This window comes from Callospermophilus lateralis, chromosome 17 (genome assembly GCF_048772815.1).
Source record: "Callospermophilus lateralis isolate mCalLat2 chromosome 17, mCalLat2.hap1, whole genome shotgun sequence".
NCBI lineage: Eukaryota > Metazoa > Chordata > Mammalia > Rodentia > Sciuridae > Callospermophilus > Callospermophilus lateralis.
The window spans coordinates 61,406,784-61,416,730 of NC_135321.1; positions in this window are offsets into that span (position 1 = coordinate 61,406,784).

The window sequence follows — 9,947 nt, forward strand, 5'->3', positions numbered from 1 at the left end:
GCATAAAATTATCACGTAATACAGAAAATCCACTTCTAGGTATACATCCAAGAAAATTGAACTCGGTGACTCTCACACACCAATGTTCATAACAGCATTATTCATGTTAGCCAAAAAGTGAAAACAACCCAAATGTTCCTAGATGGGTTAATGAATAAGCAATGTGTTGTATGTACATGTAATGTATTTTCCACTGTAAAAAAGAATGAAGCTCTGATGTATGCATAACATGAATGAACTTGAAAACTTAATGCTGTTAACCCGACATAGAAAGACAAATATTAAACAATTCTGCTTATAGGAGATACAAAGAATAGAAAATTTCATGAATACATAAACTACAATAGAAATTGGCAGAAGTTCAAGGAGAGGAGGGATATGGATCTCTCATTTAATGGTCTAGAATTTTTGTTTGGAAAAAATGAAAAAAATGGAAATGGTTAATATTCAGTATTGTATAGCATGGAAAAAGTAATTACTGTGACCGAATTGTACACTTAAAATAGCAAGTTTTATTTTATGTATATTTTCAACAAAAACTCCCACTATGACATGATTTCGGTATGAAAACACTATCAATTTGATATCATTTAAGGTTTTTTCATTCATTATTTTTCTTAACTCCTTTTTTTTATAAACATGGTGATTGTCATTTTTCTGTGATCTTTATCTTCTACCTCATTACCAGTCTTTTTAGTGACAAATTTTCCTATTCTAAGCAAGCACTAGCAGGCCACAGAATTAATATTATTTCATAAAGGAAAATTTGAAAGAAGAAATTTCAAAGGAAAGCCTTCAGAATAGGTTGAAAGGGCACCAGTTTTCAGTGTTACGAATCATTAAACCTAAGTGTATAATTAATGGTAATCCCACAGTTCTCAGCAGAAACCAGAGCCTCAGCATGCTTGCCGCCAAAACCCATAGCAGCAGAGATTAACACAAGACAGAGCAACTGCATGAGCAAGAAGGTGAGGTATGTGAAGGAATCTTATGGCTTGACATACTTTTTGATAAGTGTACTAATTATCTCTCACTCTCTTTCACATGAAGAAAATTTATGTCTTTGGTAGATCCAAAAGTTCTCTAATCTAACCAAGGATGTAAAATATTTTGACGAGTTGGTAGTTTATAACCAGACTGATCAAAGCTTAACTAAAGGAACCATGACATGTTACTCACATCCAGAGCATATTAAAGAGGACATATGTGAAGTTAAAACCAATACATGTACTTTTCTCAGACCTGATGACTATCTGTATCATGAGTGGTATGTAGAATTTGAAGTACAGAAAGGAAAGTTTCCTAAAAGTTGGACAAATTTTATCATGAGGTTATCACTGTGTTTGTTCAGTCATAGATTATGTCAGTTACTCATGACCTTTCTTTTTGTCAGTTCTCTTACCCTTACAGATTCCTTAAAGGCAAAGGCCACAAGTTAATAAGCTATATTAGGCCAATTTTATATTCCAAATATCTACTTTTGGCTAAGTCAGAGGCCCTGTTTAAGATGTTGAGGATAACCATAAATTAAAAATCTGTGTGCCATATACTTACTTGGACTGTAATTTCAATGGTATAACATCTTCTCCGTTTTATGTCTCTCTGTATATTTTTTCTCACGTTTCCATCTTATTTTTAGTAGAGAATCATCTTTTGTATTGCCAGTATCCTTTTCTTTTTCTGCAGAGAATTCTAAATCTAGAGAAAGCAAAATAGAGTTAAACAAATTTGTGTCTATTAGGGAGTTGAAACAACCAACAGCTTATTATAATAACCTTAATGTTCTACCTGTTTACTTTGGAATCTTCAGGAGCTTCTTTTTTAATGGGGTCTTTCTGAGACATTTCTTCACTTTTGATCTGGGAATTAGGTAGTCTCCATCTTCAGAACTACTTCTCTTCCTCATTCTGCTCTGAGTCCAGGTAAGCTGAACTCTTCTCCTTCCTGTTTTTCCCCTTTGTTGCAGATTGCATTTGGAGTTCAGGTGTTTCTGCTTCAGATTCCTCAGACATGGCCCTTGATCTTTCATTTTATAGATGATTATGTTGCCTGTGTCCATATTTAACTCTTTGACCTGGACATTGTCTTTCTTCTTCATTCAGCTTTTCTTCTTTTCCTTTTCTTCTTAATAATGTTATCATTAGCAGCTGGGGTTGTGGCTCAGTGGTAGCGCACTTACCTGGCATGTGTGAGACATTGGGTTTGATTCTCAGCACCGCATATAAATAAATAAAATAAAAGTCTATCAACAAACTAAATATATATATATATATATATATATATATATATATATATATACATATTTTTTAAAATAATGTTATCATTAATTTTATTTTAGTTACATCTATTTCAATATTAAACAAGTAGTAGCTACTCTGGCTGGAATAGCCTTTTTTCACTGTTTTGGCAAGTACACCAGGTTTTCTTGGTGCTGTTTCTAGTAGATTGTTAAAAACCTGAAATGATCGAAAAAACTAATTCTCCTACTTGTGACTCTTGTTACACTTTTTGCTTTTCTTAGGATCTGGATGTACCTCAATAATTTTTGTTGTTGGTTCTTTTGCTTCAAATTCCACAAAGACCAATCACTTTGGATCTTCAGTTGATTTCTAATGTGGGATACTTATATAAATCATATTGCCACATTTCCCAAATACTCTCTCAATCCAGCTGTGATTAAACTTTTGGGAAGTAAATCCTGTGATAAATTAGAAGTAGCATTATGTATATAAGGCTTTAGCAGTTGTAGCCTAAGCTTTTCAAAATTTCTATAATCCTTACTCAGAATGTCAATAATTTTTAACTTTAATAGTAAAAAGCAAATAATATGAAAACAATCAATATAATCAATAGATCTCTAGAAAGGTTAAAAACTACAACTCATGGAATGACAAAAAATTAAGGAAGCCACATCAACACTGAATCCCACAGACATCAACTGGATAGTGAAGGAACACTCTGAACAACTCTTTGTCCACAAAGTCAATAAACTACATGAAGTGGACAAATCTGCCAAAATTCACACAAAAGAACAGATAATCTGAACAGAATTATAACTCATAGAAATTGAATCAATATTTAATAACCTTCCAAAATAGAAACCATCAGGCCCAGATGGTTTCCTGGTTAATCCTAAGGAACACTTTAAGGAATAAATTCTCTACAATCTCTTTCAGAGGACAGAAGTTGAGGGATGACCTTCTAACTTATTCTACTGGGTCTGCATTACTGTAATAACAAAATTAAACAGAAATATTATAAGAAAATTACAGACCAATATCTTTCATAAAGAGATACAAAGGAATTAACAAAACAAACAAATATTATTCAAAATAAATATAGAGAATTACATAGTAAAAGCAACTGAGATTTATCTATACGCCAACACTCAAATAATTAATATTATCTCATATTGTAAGACTAAAGTAAAAAACTACATATATTTGGAAGGAAGAAATAAAACTGCCTTTGAAGGTGATAGGATTGTCTATATATAAAATCAAACAAAATGAAATCAAATCCATATCTCTTACCCTTCATGAAACTCAACTCAAAGTGGATCAAAGATTCAGATACTAGAACAGAGACCATATGCCTAATAGAAGAAAAAGCAGGCCCAAATTTTCATCATATCAGACTAGCATTGGACGTCCTTAACAAGACTCCTAAAGCATAAGAAGTAAAATCAAGAATCAATAAATGGGATGGATTCAAACCAAAAAGCTTTTTCTCAGTAAAGAAAACAATCAAGAATGTGAACAGAGAGCCTAAAGAATGGTAGAAAATCTTTATCATATGCACCTCAAGTATAGCACTAGTCTCCAGGATATATAAAGACCTCAAAATACTTAACATCAAAAAAAAAAACAAAAAAAAAACCCAAAAAACAAAAACAAATAACCAATCAATAAATGGACTAAGGAAGTGAACAGACACTTCAAAGAAGAAGAAATACAATCAATCAACAAATATATAAAAAATGTTCAAAACCTTTAGCAGTTAGAGAAATACAAATCAAAACTACTCTAAGATTTCATCTCACTCCAGTCAGAATGGCAGTTATCAAGAATACAAACAATAATAAATGTTGGTGAGGATGTGGGGAAAAAGTACACTCACACTTTGCTGGTGGGACTGCAAATTGGTACAGCCAATATGGAAAGCAGTATGGAGATTCCTTGGAAATCTGGGAATAAAACCACCATTTGACCCAGCTATCCCTCTCCTCAGACTATACACAAAGGACTTAAAAACAGCATACAGTGATGCAGCCACATCAATGTTTATAGCAGCTCAACTCACAATAGCTAAACTATGAAACCAACTAGGTGTCCTTCAACAGATGAATGGGTAAAGAAAATGCAGAATATATGTATATATGTATGTGTGTGTATATATATACACACACATAATGGATATATATACATATAATATATATATATATATATATATATATATATATATATATATTAGAATATTATTCAGCCTCAAATAATTAAATTATAGCATTTTCCAGTAAAAAGGATGGAACTGGAGAATATCATGCTAAGCAAAACAAGCCAACCCCCCCAAAACAAAGGCCAAATGTTTTCTCTGATATGCAGATGCCAATTTACAAGCCAGGGGGTGCAGGTAAGAATACAGTTACTTTAGGGAGAAGAGACTGAAGAGAGTGGAGGCATAGGAAAGCTAGTAGAATGAGTCAGACATTATTACCCTATGTACATAGAGAACTATACAACTGGTGGGATTCTACATCATATATAACCAGAAGAATGAGAAATTATACTTCATCTCTATATGATGTATCCAAGTGCATTCTACTGTCATGTGTAACCAATTAGAACAATTTTTAAAAAAAGAAAATCAAACAAAAGAAGAAAACACCTTGGATGAGTAAGTAATTATACCCAAATAGCAAGATAGAAGATTGAGAAAAATCTCTCTCTTCCTCACATATCAGCAATGAATAAGTAGAATATGAAATTTAAAAAATTTTTTTTAGTTGTAAATGGACATATTGTCTTCATTTATATTTATTTTTATGTGATGCTGGGAATTGAACCCAGGGCCTCACACATGTGAGTCAAGTGCTCTACCACTGAGCTACAACCCCAGCCCTAGAATATGAAATTTTAAAAAAAATCATTACCTTAATTAGCCCCCAAATTAATTATTCATAAAAAAACTAACAAAATATTTATAGGATCTATATGAAGAAAACTTTAAAACTATGATGGAATAAATCAAAGAAGATCTAAATGAATGGAAAGGTATTTGATGATAACATGGATAGAAAAATATTATTATCTGAATATTATTAAGTTGTCAGTTCTTCCCAACTTGCTCTATATATTGAATGTGATCCAAACAAACTTCAAACGAGTTAATTTGTAGAGACTGAAAAAAACTGATTTTAAAGTTTATAAGGAGAGACACAAATCTTAGAATAGGTAAAGCCATGCTGGGGATGAACAAATCTGGAGGGCTGATAGTACCTGACTTCAAGACCTGCTGTAGAGCAACAGTTACCAGGACAGTAGGATATTGGAGATTGACAATAGGAATTGACAATCATATCAGTGGAAAAGAAAGGAGAGCCCAGAAACAGACTTGCATAAGTATAGCCAATTGCTATATAAAGGAGCAGAGGCAACACAGCAACACAGAGCAGAGATGCTTCCAGTAAGTGGTGCTGCAGGACCTGAACACTCACATCAGCAAGGCTACTGACACGTGTGGAAGGAGAGACTCACAAAGGACAGAGAGGGGGGAGTAAAAATACTTGTAGAAATAAGGGCTGGAAACTTACCAAATTTGATATAAAACATAAACCTCTAGATTCAATATCCATTCCTAGGGTTATCATAGTCAAACTGTGAAAAGGCAAAGAGATAACTTTAGAAGTAACACATAAAAATTTCTCCTTATACCCAAGGGGACCACAGGTGTCTTCCAACCAGAAACAATGCAAGGAAGCTGTGGGGTGGCCTATTGCAAGGATATAGGGGAAGATCACCCAAAGATTACATATCAAGCAAATCTGTCTTTTAATAATGAAGAAAAATAAAGATACTACCAGATAAATAAAGCCTGAGCCCTCTAGATGAAGATAGTAAAATAAAATTGAAATTTTTTATTTAAAATTGACATACACTAAATAAGCATAAAAGAAATTTCAGTTCCATGTGAGTTGATGCAAGGCAAGAACATATTGTATGGAAGAGTTGGAATTTCAAAGAGAGAGATACTGAAAGTAATGATCCCTGAGAAATAAAAATTCCAGAGATAATAGGAAATTTCAAAAAATTATGAAATTGATGGAGCCCAAGCAGAGATCTACAAGGAAAGAATACTGAACACACTAAGGTCTCTTCTGATAGGGTGAGCAGGTGGAGTTGGAAGGAAGAATCTAGAAGGCCCAGTAGGGTGGAGGACATTCTAGTTGAAGGGTGGAGCAAGGTGTGGTGCAGCCTCTTCTTCTTGCTCCTCCTCTGTGTCAGGATCTCTTTGTGATGAGAGGTCCCAGCCCTGTGACACAGGCCTGGGCCCTACTCCCCATTCCTGAAGAGAACTCTCAGGACTCATTTGTCTGAACAAGACAGCACAATTTAGATGATGGAAATCCTCTCTTTCCTCTGAATAGCATAATTGCCAACTGGCTCAACCCTACCTTCACAACCTGGGCAATGGATATGACTCTTGCCTTTGTGTGTGGACTGGGGCTCTTTTGTCTCTTATTGCCTTACCTCCATGGTAATCCATCCTTCCCACCACCAAAGAAAAAGAAAAACTCAAGAAGGTAAGAAACCTCAGGCCCAACCTAACAACAACAACAAAAAGATTCTCTTTTGTCTACTCTTGTAACAGTGATCTACTTTATGCCTTGAATATAGCCTTTGCTTCTCTGCCACTGCAGTTTATTTTAAAAATGGACAAGTTTCTCTTTCTCTCTCCCTGATCCTTCCTGATCTCTCCTCCTCCCTAATCTCTGGGGAAACAGGATTACCTTTCTCTTCTGAATTTTAGGCAGATTAATCTGTCCTTGAGTACACACCCACTACAGGAACAAAGTAACCCAGACTTTGAGGATGGAACCAGGAGATCTCAGTAATGACTATCTCCCAAATTAACAAGTGAATTACAATGCCAACAGAGAACACATGGAGTGCGGCCTTTGAATCACTTCTTTAAAAGCCCCTTGTTCCTGCTGATGGGCAGAATCACAGCCTCTGGAACAGGAGTACCCTGTGTTTCTTTTTCCTTTTTCTCAAAAACTGAGCTTTTGGCAACACTATGCTTTCCACTTTTCCAATATAAGTAGAGACACTTCAAAAAAGAGAAATCTCAAGACATAACAGTGCACCATTCTTGGACAGGTTGGGCAGGGCAGGGAGATAGTGTGCAGGAGGATTTCTATCTAAAGCCCTAAAACCACCCATGTGCTGAGCTTCAGGTCCCACAGCAAAACCCACACTGTGACTTAGTGGCTGAGGTCTGGACTGGTGAGAGAGTTGGGGAATTCTGGAGAAGGATAGGCCTTGAGCACTGCTTCATCAGTCACCTTCTCCTGGTGGGTGTCTCTGGAACAAGGCTTTCCTCTGTGTTGGGCTGAGGTGAGGGCTGTGCTGAGCCCAAAAGGCCTCCATCACCTGCTGGAGTCACCTCTAGCCTCAGGGAGCAGAACCCTGCCTGGCAGCTGAGAAGAGCCTGTGGAAATGAATCTGTTCCTGAGCAGAGGATCAGTGACTGAGGACATGCATGGTGTAGTTTATGTAGAACATCCCTTTTTGGGTTTTCTAAAGAAAAAAAACAAAGTATTTTGCCACTTTACAAATGTTCTCTAAATAAAAGAGTCTCTGGTGGCTAACTGTGAAAAGTTAAGCTATTCAGAAACATGGAATGTCTGCAGCTCATCTTAAAGAGCAGAGGGAGAACTGGGCCCCAGCCTCTTTTTCTATTTTGTCTATCAGCATCTGAAGGTGAAGAAGGTGCTGTACAAGAGTAGGAAGAAGAGGGGCACTCCTCAAGGCCCTGGCCTTCAACCCAAGAGGTGACTTGCTTTCCCCTGTTCACAAGAGACCAGAGCCAAGTTCCAGAGAAGGTCAATTGCAGAGACCTGAGAGAGAGGATCCTGGGAAGGAAATCATCATACCAGAGACGCTTCTCAGGTTCTGTGCTCAGAATGAAGCTGTGGTGGGCGAGGGGTGGGTGATGTCCAGTAGGATGGTGTGGGCAATACTGGAGCCATGCTGTCTGTGATACCGTCTGTGATGAGAATCAATCAGGGCCGAGGTTCCTTTTTCCAGATGTGAAGATTGAACACCCGAGAAATGCCAAGGCAAGCATAGAAAGCAAGTTTTATTTAAAGGATAGGACAGAGACAGACTTTGCCATAGAAATTTGTGTCCAAAGCTGGGTACCCAAAGAAATGGGGTGTCCTGTCCCTTTTATACATTTTAGAACTCCTTTGTTCTCATTTTCCACTTACCTTGGCTTTCTCCTCTTCCCATCCTGTGTGCATAACTAAAAGGTGGGTCAAATGGTGAAGTGATCCAGGCAGGAAAGTAGCAGCACAGGAAGCAATAATTAACAACTCCTACAACTCCCTGCAGGAAGGAACAATTCCTGGGGCAGGTTACCTTAGCAACATGTTGGGAGAGGAAAGGGAAGGGCTTTGGAGATGTCAGCATTTTATTTCCTTTCCTTTCCAACCAGCCCATATATTTCGGATTGGACCCAATTATTTATTATCTACACTTACTGCCTTTTGTGCACCCCCTGGCCCAATCTTTCTCCTCACAGGGTGGTTATGAGTATAATGGGGACTGATGGAGGTGGAAGTAAATGACAAAGTGAATGCCCCTCCATGTGGCTTGCTATCCCTGTCACCTGTCATGTGGCCTTGAATACTGGTGCTTGATCTCCAGAGCCTACTGGTGCAGTCTGCCTCATGTGAACATTCCTCTCATGGTGAGGAGAGGCACTCAACACCCTTGTCCACAATAACCCAGTCTCCGTTTTCAGGCTGTAATGACTGCTGAAAGAAAGCGGAAGAGACTGAAGACCTGGCTTCACTTTTACAAAGGTAAGTAACTTTCTACTTCCTCCTGTATCCTTCCTACCCCTGCCTTTGTGACCCAACACAAAGCTCCCATGGGGCAGGAGGGGAGCCCTCAGTTCAGGCAGATCTGGATAAAGCTCTGGGATTGGGAGAGCAAGAGCTTTGTAAACTATGGGGGCAGCAAGGGGCCATGGACCACAGATGCCCTACCTCCTGGCCCCATCTGCTCTTGGCTGCAGCCTGTGTATCCTATCTCTTGCAGTCACCTAAGGAACCTCCATGATGACATCACATTTCACCAGCTATTAAAAGAAGATGACCCAGATGACACGTACAAACTAGAGTCAGCTGGAGTCCACCAACCATGTACACTGCCTGTGAAGGATGCTTTGGCCAGCTCCTTCTTCTCTTTGGCTTCCCTGGCTTCTTTCAGCAAGCACCCTGTGCTTCTGGCCTCTACGTACTCACCAGATCTAGTGACTTCCTCAGTTTGTTAGGTCACCTCATCCCTGAATGCTCTCAGTCACCAGAGTCTTTGATTCCTATTCCACATAGAATTTTCTCTCTCCCATCTCATCCTACTGATCCCATGGCCTGCCTTCCATCTCTGCCAGGCCCCTCCCTGTGACTCAATGACACTTTCACTGGGAACAAAACCACAGAGCTCCTCTCCACCCAACAACTATTGGTTGCCTTATCCTGTACCAATTCCATCTCCTGTCCCACTGCCATTTCCTGTCCCACTGCCTTCTCCCAGCTCATCACCACCTCCTGACCATTGTAACCTAAATAAAGTTGTTATGGTCATTAATCAAAATAATATTACATTTCCATAACTTACTGAGTTTTGTTGGTGACCAGGAGTGTGAGCAAGGTGAACATT